The sequence below is a fragment of the Haemaphysalis longicornis genome, unplaced genomic scaffold (genome assembly GCF_048455015.1).
Source record: "Haemaphysalis longicornis isolate Haplotype H1 unplaced genomic scaffold, Haemaphysalis longicornis Haplotype H1 scaffold_4, whole genome shotgun sequence".
Taxonomy (NCBI): Eukaryota; Metazoa; Arthropoda; class Arachnida; order Ixodida; family Ixodidae; genus Haemaphysalis; species Haemaphysalis longicornis.
The window spans coordinates 201,335,389-201,346,925 of NW_027526361.1; positions in this window are offsets into that span (position 1 = coordinate 201,335,389).

Here is an 11,537-nt window from a genome sequence, read left to right on the forward strand (position 1 = left end):
GCATAAATATCACAACAGTACATCCCCAATGCCCACACATTTCCCCCCGCTGCTGAAGGCGGCCGCCGGGCCGTACGGGGTTAGAGCTGGCGACGGGTGAACGGTTTTAACCGTGAAACGTGCACTATTTCAGTTCCACGGCACCGACGGTCCGGTGAAGTGTCCACTGGAGACACGCGATAATTAACTGGTGAGGTCTGTTCGATTATAACGTAGGGGGCCAGGTAGCGGTTAAGAAACTTTTCGCAGAGTCCTGGAGTACGAACAGGGGTCCAAAGAAGAACTTCGTCTCCTTTAGAGAATTGAACGGAGCGGTGTGATGAGTCGTACCGGGTCTTCCGTTCTTGCTGGCTGGATTCGGTGCGGTCTCTGGCCACACGTCGACAGTGAGCGATCCGTTGGGTGAACTGATCGTGAAAAGGCGAAATGGCGGGGATCGGAGCCGAGAAAAAGGCGGTGTCCAGAGCAAAAGAGGGGGGACGGCCGTAAACAAGAAAGAAGGGCGAGTAACCGGTGGTGCGCTGGACAGCTGAATTATATGCGAACGTCACGAAAGGTAGGATGATGTCCCAGTTGCGGTGGTCCGGGCTGACGTACATTGAGTTAATGTTGGACAGAGTGCGGTGGAAACGCTCGGTGAGCCCGTTCGTCTGGGGATGGTAACTAGAAGTCGTTTTATGGCCGGTGTCGGCAGCCCGAATCACTTCCGCAAGGACGTGGGAAAGAAATGTCTTGCCACGGTCGCTCAGCAGGATCCGAGGTGCGCCATGTCGCAAGATGATACTGCGTAATACAAAGTCAGCGACTTCTTGAGCACTACCACATTTAAGGGGAGCGGTCTCAGCGTAGCGGGTCAAATGATCCACAGCCGTCACAATCCAGCGGAAACCATCGATTGTTGGAGGTAGGGGCCCGTACAAGTCTATGCCTACGGCTTCGAACGGAGCGTAGAGGCATGGAACTGGTTGAAGCAAACCGGCAGGGGGTGACGTCGATCGCTTGCGGTGCTGGCACGAATCACAAGAGGCCACGTATTGTGCGACACTGGTAGAGAGGCCGGGCCAGAAAAATCGACCGCGAACGCCATCATACGTCTTCTGAAACCCGAGATGTCCAGAAGTGGCATCATCGTGAAGCGCCTCGAGTATGCGTCGGCGGAGTTGACGGGGAACAACAGGAACCCATTCATAGCCGGCAGGGTGGTGGTTTGCGCGGCAGAGAACTCCATTAATGATCCGAAATAGATGAAGTTGACGTCGCAAGCGGCTATTGGGTGGCTGGATGGATCCCTCAAGGCGGTCGATTAAAATGCGACAGTAAGAGTCTGCGCGCTGTAGCGTTTGCAGTTCGGTAGAGTCGGGTACGGAAGCGTGGTTGAGGGGGGCCATGGGTAAACACGGCTGACGGGAGTCGGAGGAGACTTGCGACACGTCCGGCTGCGGCGAGAAGGATAGGGGGCACCGCGACAGTGCGTCGGCATCCAGATGCTTTTTGCCGGATTTGTACGTGATGGTGAAGTCGTACTGTTGCAGATGCAGCACCCAACGGCCTAGGCGCCCAGACAAATTCTTCATTGTCGATAGCCAGCCGAGGGCATGGTGGTCTGTGACGATGGTAAAATGACGGCCGTATAGGTAGGGACGAAACTTCTGAATTGACCAAACAACTGCGAGGCATTCTTGCTCGGTGATACTGTAGTTCTGCTCTGCTGGTGTCAAGGCGCGACTGGCGTACGCGACCACCCTTTCACGATGATGAGCGTCTTGCTGCAGGAGAACAGAACCAATGCCGCAGCCGCTGGCGTCACTGTGCAGTAAAGTGGGTGCTGTCTCGTCAAAATGGCGCAGGACGGGATCGGACGTAAGGGTGTCTTTGAGGGCTTGAAAAGCTTCCAGGCACTCGTTCGTCCAGACGAACGGCACGTTGGCTCGTAAAAGCTTGTGCAGAGGGGAAGCGAGCGTTGCAAAATTGCAAATGAAACGCCGGAAGTATGATGCGAGACCAAGAAAGCTTCGCAAATCTTTCTGTTGTAGCGGCCGAGGAAAACCGATAACGGCAGCAGTCTTATCCGGGTCCGGGCGTATTCCATCCTTGGAAACCACATGTCCCAGCACTTTGATGCTCTTACTAGCGAAATGACACTTTTTAGTATTCATTTGCAGGCCGGCACTAAAAAGGCAAGTTAGGACCTGATCAAGGCGCTCGAGATGCTGCGAAAAGGTGGATGAAAAGATTACCACGTCGTCTAGATAACATAGACACGTTTTCCATTTGAGGCCACGAAGCACAGTGTCCATCATGCGTTCGAATGTCGCCGGGGCATTACAAAGGCCGAACGGCATCACATTAAATTCATAAAGGCCGTCTGGGGTGGTAAATGCCGTCTTTTCTTTGTCCGCTTCGTGCATCGGGATTTGCCAGTACCCCGATCGAAGATCCAAGCTTGAGAAGTACTCAGCCCCCTGTAAACAGTCTAAAGCGTCGTCTATGCGGGGCCTAGGATATACGTCCTTTCGCGTAATCTTATTAAGCGCCCGATAATCGACGCAGAAACGCACAGAGCCATCTTTTTTCTCGACCAGCACAACGGGCGATGACCATGAACTTGTAGATGGGCGAATGACTTTGCGCTTTAGCATATCGGCCACATTATCTTCAATTATCTTCCGCTCAGACGAGGAGACACGATACGGTCTGCGACGGATCACAGCCGAACCATCTGTTTGAATTCGATGCTCTGTGGCAGTGGTCTGTGTTGGGCCAGGCGAATGCACGTCAAACGAAGCCCGGTGCTTGGACAGAAGATCAAGCAATAATTTGGTCTGGTTTGGCGTTAGGTCAGGACTGAGAGTGGCCGCGAGAATTGACAAATCACCAGGTGAAGCAGACGCGGGCTTGTTTGAAGAACGCTGGCCAGAGGAAACGACTGCTGCAGTGCGGATGTCGGCCATTGAAGCTATAGTAGTTCCATGTGACAGTAGTATTGGTAAATGTGTGGTGTCACGGGCAACCAAGGCTGCGGACCCACACACGAATCAAACAAGGCAGGTGGCAATAGCAATGCCTTGCGGCAAAAGTCGACGGCACGGAATTGCCACCACGTCGCCGTCGACAATTTCGTCTGATGTGACCGACAGAATCTCTTCGCAACCGGCCGCCAAAACGTGATCGGCATTCAATTTTAGTGTTTGCCGTTGTACGTCCTTATAATTTGGTTGTTGGGTGTCGGCGATGTGGATAGTTGGTTGACGGCAGGAGATAACAGCCGAGGCAGAAGAAAGAAAGTCCCAACCAAGGATGAGTTCATGGGCACCGGGAAACAGAACAGCACACTAAATGTGGTGGCGGACTTCTCCGATTAAAACACGCACGGTACAATATCCCAAAGGTGTGATGTCATTCCCATTAGCGCCACGTAAGCAATGACCAGTATACGGAGTCTTTACCTTGCGAAGACGTGAACACAAATCAGCATGAATTACAGAAATACTTGCTTCGGTATCAACTAACGCTTCCACTTGAATTCCTTCGACGAAGACAGACAACATATTAGACGGAAGTTCGGGAGGACTTGTGGACGTTCCAGGTGATGCAGTTTTACCTCCAAAAACTGCAGCATCTAGTTTTCCTGGTGCTGGTTGGAAGTATTGGAAACGGGACGAAGAGGAGACAAAGCGCGCTGGAAGGGCGAAGGGGAACGACGGCGAGAGGGCCGGGAGTCCCGCGGAAGGTCCCTGGTGTCAGGAGGCGGTGATCGGCGGCGAGGAGATGATGAATACGCATGCTGACGAAGAGAGTAGCTGTAGTAGTCCCGCTCGTAAGGGGCGTAGCCGCGTCTCTCGTCTTGCTGCCGTCGACGGCAAAATCGAGAAATGTGCCCCCGGATGCCGCAGTAGTAGCAGGCAGGCCGGTCATCTATAGGACGCGGTGCTCGCCACGTTGAACGAAAAAACGGTGGAGCGGAAGGCGTAGAAATGGCAGTCAAGTGGCCGTGAGGAGTTGGAGGTGCAATGTGCTCTGTGGACACAGGTTGCCTTGAAGCAGCTTCCGAGTATGTAGGCACGTGAAGTAAAGCAGACTGGCTGGGCTGCGGAACGGTTGTCACAGCTGCGAGCTCCTCTCTAATTATGTCACGCAGCCCTTGTCCGTGGACGTCATTGACCGGACTGCTGTGATGACAGGGTGCATCGCGCTGCTGTAACTCTTCGCGAATGATGGCCCGAATCAAAGAACGCAGCTCTGTACTCCCCGAAGAGCCGATGCTCCAGGGATCGGGTGGGAGTCGGATAGCCTGAAGTTGGTCAAGGCGCTGACAAATGCTTCGAACATCGGCAACGGTAGAGGGATTTTGGATCGCCATAGCGTTGAAAGCAAAAGAGGAGACCCCTTTAATGATGTGCCGCACCTTGTCCGTTTCGGGCATATCTTTATCAACTCGACGTCACAGCGCGAGGACATCCTCAATGTAGGAAGCATATGTCTCCTCCGCGTGCTGCACCCGAGCGTCAAGTTTCTTCTTGGCTGCCAAGCGACCAGACGATGTACCAAATACCTTGCGTAACTCTCGGGTGAAACCTGACCAATCATCGAGGGTGTCCCGATTGTGGAAGAACCACGTCTTCGCTACTTCAGTTAGGGAAAAAGCAACTATGCGGAGTTTGAACGTGTCATCCCACCGGTTGTACGAACTCACTCGATTGAAGTGGTCGAGCCATTCTTCCACATCATCGCCCCGTAGGCCAGCGAAGTCCGGAGGATCACGCTGGGGAGTGGTGATAGTGAAGGCAGGCTGAGCAGGAGCTGCTGCGTTGGAAGCACCACGGCTGCTTTCCTGCTGCATGGGGATGTCTACCTCCGGCAGTCGCCGACCTGATCGAAGCTCCAGCGGTGTAACCGAGGGAGGTAAACCGAGGAATCGAGCGCACCCTCCACCACTTCAGAGACAGAGCTCCGAGATGCTGAAGGACCACTTTTAATTAGGCTCCCGAGCACAGGCCACCGAAAGACGGAACTGACCGGGGAGGATGATGGTTATACACAGATGACAGTGGCGATGGGTTTGGATGGGTAGAAGGGACAGAGGGATTGACCCGCCGTGTTCCACACTGGATATAACAATGTCATGTCGCTTCCACGCATAAATATCACAACAGTACACCCCCAATGCCCACAATATATATATATATATATATATATATATATATATATGGAGGATGGAGGATGGAAGATGGAAGGATGGAGGGATATGGAGGATGGAAGGATGGAGTAGTGGCAGAAAGAACCGCCCATTCACTTGTTCCGCTTAATCCTGTAGCTTGCAGGTTTTACTTGCTGCCAAAAATCCACAAAAAAGATAATCCCTGCCGCCCAATCATCGCGGGGATAGGCATCGTCACGGAACACCTTTCGCGGTACGTGGACTCGATAACTAGCATCATACCGCCTAGTTTTCCTTCCTACATTAAAGATACTAACCACTTCCTTTCGGACGTTTTAGATTTGGATATTCCCAGCAATTCCCTCCTGGTTACAATGGATGTTGCGTCACTCTACACAAATATTCCGCACGACGATGGAATCCGAGCAGTAACTCACGCTTACAGAGAAGCAACCTTTGACAAACTTGTTGATGGCTCTACACTAAGCACTCTTCTTCGGCTAATTCTAGAGCTTAACAATTTTGAGTTCGATGGAAAACACTACGTCCAAATAAGTGGCACATCTATGGGAACGCGCGTAGGGCCAAACTATGCCAATATTTTTATGGGCGTCCTAGAGGGTGAATTTCTGAATAGCCAGAGCTTAAAGCCCCTCTATTATAAGCGTTTCATTGATGATGTATTCCTGATTTGGACCCACGGGCAGACGAACCTGATAAACTTCATAGACGCGTTCAACTCTGCGCATCCCTCCATTTCTTTTTCTTACCAATACTCCCCGTCTACTGTTAATTTTCTTGACGTAAACGTCACCGTCTCAGAGGGCAAACTGATCACTAAACTGTACCGAAAACCGACCAACAAGCAACAGTACCTACATTTTCAAAGCAGTCACGTTAAACATTCCAAAACCGGAATTCCCTATAGCCAAGCTCGTCGTTTTCGTCGAATTTGCTCAAAGGAAGAGGACTTCAATGATAATTGTAAGGAGCTACGCAGTGCACTTTTGAAACAAAAATATCTTGTTAAAATAATTGACAAGGCTATAGACAGAGCACGAAACCTGAATCGCGCAGACATTCTCAGAGGCACCAAAACCTCCCACGACAAACCGCAAACGAACTTGGTCTCAACACATTCCGCATGTGTTCCCAAAGTCTCGTCTATACTAAAAAAGCACTATAACATTCTTACCCAAAGTGAGCGCCTAAAACATATTTTTCGCGAACCCCCACACGTTGTGTACAGGAGAAACAAAAACATTAGAGATGTCCTGACCTCATCCAAAATAAGGACTCAAACGACCGGCGGATGCAGTCCTTGCGGGAAGCCTCGATGTCAAATATGCACGCACATGTCCACCGCGGATACCGCGGTCAGTTCAGCCTCCGACTTTCGTCTAAAAATCAAAAGAAACCTTAACTGTGATAGTTCCAATGTGGTATATTTGCTCGAGTGTACGGTGTGCCACCTACAATACATCGGGCAAACACAAAAGTCGTTCAGATCTAGGTTTAATAATCACAAGTCACATTCCAAAACTCTGCCATCTCTCCCGTTGTCAAAACACGTTAACCTTCCTGGGCACTCTTTTGACCACCTCAGAGTCACGATATTAGAATCTGGGTTTCGCTCTCACCATGATCGACTAATCGGCGAATCGTATCTCATTTATAAGTTCAAATCCGCATCTTCAGGCATTAATGAGAGTTCGGGGAAATTATCGTCTTTGGTGGGTACCTAAGCCATTTTCACTGTTTTCCTTTCACCGTTTGTTTGTTTGTTTGTTTGTTTGTTTGTTTCATTCGCCCTACCGAACACTGTCAGCCACCACACGTCCCCCCCCCCCCCTCCCAACCCTTGTCTGTCTCCCCTTTTTTTTTCGTGGAATAGTAGCTGCATTCCCAGTACGCCTCCGCTCCCGCGGTTGGCAGCCCCCTCTGGGGGGTTAAATTTGTTATCGCGAACGCGCCGTCCGCGCGGTCACTCACCATCGTCTTCCATGTTGCGCGGATCCCCACCCCTCCGCTTCTTGGACTGTCAATCATTACTCACTTCTTTGCATGCCTCCATCATGCTGTGACATGCTTTTATTGTATACACAGAAACTTCTTGACCCTTACTGGCTACCGATTCAATAGTTGCTTCCACGCAGGACACACCTAGTTACTTCCTACCTGGCTAAATAATTGGTTGCGTTGCTGGCACGTGCGCTCTTCTGTGACTTCTGTGAACTTGTAAAATGCCGTGACGTTCCCCACGCCACCGGTAATTGGTGTTTTCAGGAATGGATGCGTCACCGGCGGCTTCTGTTCTGTATTTATTTGTTGTTCGTGTACTTTGCATTTCGTGTGTCGAGACGTTCCCTGCACCATCCATTCATTCGTGTAATCCGTATGAAAATTGTATTTGAACAGCTGCCTACCCTGTTTTTTTTAATGGATGAAGTTGAATATTGCTGGGCTTTTTAGAAAAGAGTTTGTCATCATGTATAGTGCCACATGTATAACGCCCTCCATTCCCTGCTCCCTCGCCCCAAACCCGCCAATGTTGTTAAAAAAAGGGTACACTGCAGCACACCCTCTGCACCTATATAAGCGTGCGCGCTCCAACGTTGTATGTTACACAAGATGAAGACTGGTCCCGCAGTCGAAACGTCAGTAAACCACTGTTTTTGGTTTTAATCGTGCGTGTACCATTTTCTCAAGTATATATATATATATATATATATATATATATATATATATATATATATATATATATATATATATATATTTACAGAAAGAAATGCCAGAAGTTCCTATGCCTCCTCTGGCATTTCTTTCGGTATTACCTAAACGAGCAACTCATTTCAACATCACACACACACACAGACACACACACACACACACATATATATATATATTGTGAGCTTTGTTTGATTCTATAGCTTGTCTCCCACCATAGGTAGCAATTGCTCACTATCATCACCACCGGCTTGAGGTGATCACTTCTTCATTTCCTGTACATACTCATCATCATCGCCGAGCCCGCTTCTTTGGAGATCATCATCAGTGCTGGGTTTGATCGTCATCATCTTGCGTTCTCGTTGACTCGCCTCCGAATAAAGGAGCTACGAAGCCATTCCGCCTGCTACCTACGGCCTCACAATATATATATATATATATATATATATATATATATATATATATATATATATATATATATATATATATATATATATATATATATATATAGTTAGTAAGTAAAAAATGGGTATAGCTTCTACCAAAACTGTTTATTGGTCGACGTTTCGATCGGATGCCGATCTTTCTCAAGACAACATTTCGCATTTCTGTGCACGTATTTATAAGCTCGTCGTCCAACGACGCCGAAAAAAGAGAGAGGGGGGATTTGGGGAGAAAGGTAGCAACAAACACGCTCTCGGTGAGGTGAGGTGAAGGTTTGCAAAAAAGAGATAGAGAAAAAAAAAGAAAAGAAAAAAAACGCAAAACAAAAACAAACCTAAACATGCAGAAAAGAGAGAGGAGTACACAACTCTTTCAAAAACACTGTCCTCCGTCGTTCGTCAGCTTGTAGAACGAGTGACAGGTAGCGCCCGCTTCAGAGGGGGCCGTTCTGCTTAAGAAACGAAAGCGCAAAGCAGTAACAGGGACGCTCTCACACCATCACTGGGAGGCACAGAATTTTAGTGGTCACTGACCTTACGGGAAGAGTTTACAGGAAGCGGTCGCAGCCGCACACATATCTCAGTGACTCCAACCCCACAAAACAAACAGGCAGGCTCGTTAAGAGTGTAGGTACGATCTCCGCACTGTGGCTCAAAGCATGCACGATTCCGCCTACCGGCAGGACGGGCGAGCGCCATTCATCAGTTTTAGCTCTATTCTTCTGCCCTGCCCGGGCAGCCGACAGGGTCGTCCCTGACCATGAACCAGGGAGAAGGAGCTTAACTTATCCTCTAACCGCACGCGGGAGTCGCGCGGGTCCTTTGTTGGAGTAAACGGCGGCGGGCGCCTCGATGTTGTTTGTGGCATATTCCGCCTTTGCGGACACCCCAGGAAGGGAATAAATAAAATAAGAATAGCTTGATTACTTGTTTAAACAACACAGAGACTTACAATTTAGATAGGGGATTATTCTGCAGCCAGATTATCAACAGCATGTATAGACGACATAATGCCCGGGCCAATATTCATTCCTGCCTTTACGGTGTTGAATTTGTAAATAATGTAAGATTCACGTTGTTCGCGTTCTCTTGTAGTAGAAAATCCACTCTGTAAAAGTGTGACCCTGATGGAGTCGAACGGGTGGTTTTTGGAGTTAATATGGCGTGATAAGGGTAGATCCGGGAGTGAACGAACATGTGCGCGATGGTTGTTGAAGCGCATGCGGAATGCCGTGTCCGTCTGGCGAATGTATTGGATGCCACAAACACCGCACTCCAGAAGGTACACCACATTAGAAGAGTCGCAGTCGAGTGTCGCGTGAATTAGATGCTTGAAATTTGAGTTGGTGCTTTCTGCCACCGTGGTTGTCTGCATGTGTTTACATACGCGGCACCGTGCCTTTCCGCATGGTCGACACCCACCCTTGGGTGCCCTCTCAGTTTTGGTGTGTACAAGGTAATCTTTAATATTGTTGGGGCGCCTGTATACTACCCGAGGAGGGGTGGGGAAGATTTTCGAAAGCCGTTCACTCTGTTGTAGCATGTTGAAGTGCTTTTTGAAGTGTTGAAGTGCTCTGAGGGCGGAGGAGCTCGTGCTAGGAATAATATTGTCCTTTCTGCGCTGGAGGCCAGCGAACTGGAACTTTTCGAGAAAAAGAAGACAAATGAAATAATGAGAATCAAAATTAAAAAATTGTCAAGGGATAAAGTTCCATACTCAAACGAGTTTTCTCAAATCAATTCAGCTCCGCACCACACAGACATTGGAAATTCCAAATTTACACCCCCAATTCCACCCTGCAAGTCGAAAGAAATGTCAAAAACTCAAAAGAACATAGATGAAAACATAAATAACGTCTCCGGGGTACAGCTTACTATTTATGAGCGGTCGTTAATCTCGCGCGGGTTGACATTTTGCCCAAGTACCGGCCGATACAATGAGTTTAGCTTGCTCAAAGATCTGGACAATTTTCCACGAAATTTACGCCTAGAAGAATATTTTTTCGATAAGCCGGACAAAGAGCGCACTGCCCCAACCTCCGTCAATGTAGGGCGGCAGTGGACACCGAAATCAGAGCGGGAAAAACACTTGGACTCGTACATTGAGGCCATTCAAAGAGACGTCCTGCGGGCTTATAACGCTCGCAAACCAGGGGCCCAGAACCTTTCTAAAGAGGAGCGCGAGGCACTTAAGGAACTGGGTGATCGAACAGACATTGTCATAAAACCGGCCGATAAAGGTGGAGGCCTTTTAATACTTAGTAAACCAGACTACATTCAAGAAGGCCACCGTCAGGTAAATAACGAATTTTTCTACCAAAAACTTGACGTGGATCCAACTGTTGAACATCAGGAAATAATAACAACACTAAATAATCTTGTCAAAATTGGGGAAATAGAGCCACGCCTCTGTAAAGCACTTACAGCAGCACACGCAACGCCAGGAAGGTTTTGCATGCTGCCTAAAGTTCATAAAGAAGGGAACCCTGGTAGGCCGATAATTTCGGGAAGAGGCACTCTCACCGAACCAATATCAAGCTACATAGACTCCCTGATTAAGCAAATACCCGCTACCCATTCGTCGTATCTTCGTGATACCAACCACTTCCTACGGGAAATCGACAACATAAAAATCCCTGAGGGCGCCTTCCTTGTAACTCTAGATGTAACTTCTCTGTACACAAATATACCTCACCGAGATGGGATTGAAGCCCTGGTTGAATCCTATAGCATACATCGGGACCATGAGTCGCCAAGCCCACAAGTCATTGAAACTTTGACCAAGCTAGTGCTGGAATTAAATAGCTTTGAATTCCACAATCAGTATTACCTACAAATAAACGGCACTGCGATGGGTACTCGAATGGCACCCAACTACGCAAATATATTCATGAACGATCTCGAAACAAAACTTCTATCAACCCGTGAAATTAAGCCGTTCTTTTACAAACGCTTTCTGGACGATGTATTTCTTATTTGGACCGGTACGGAGGATGACTTAATCGACTTCAGCGAGTGTTTCAACAAGGCCCATCCAAGCATCGCATTCACTTATACCTATTCAACCACGGAAATCAATTTCTTTGACGTGCATATTAATACAGACAAAGGAGAACTGATCACTACCGTGTACAAAAAACCTACCGATAGGCAGCAGTATCTGCACTTCGACAGTTGTCATCCGCGCCACTTGAACAAAATCTTGAAAA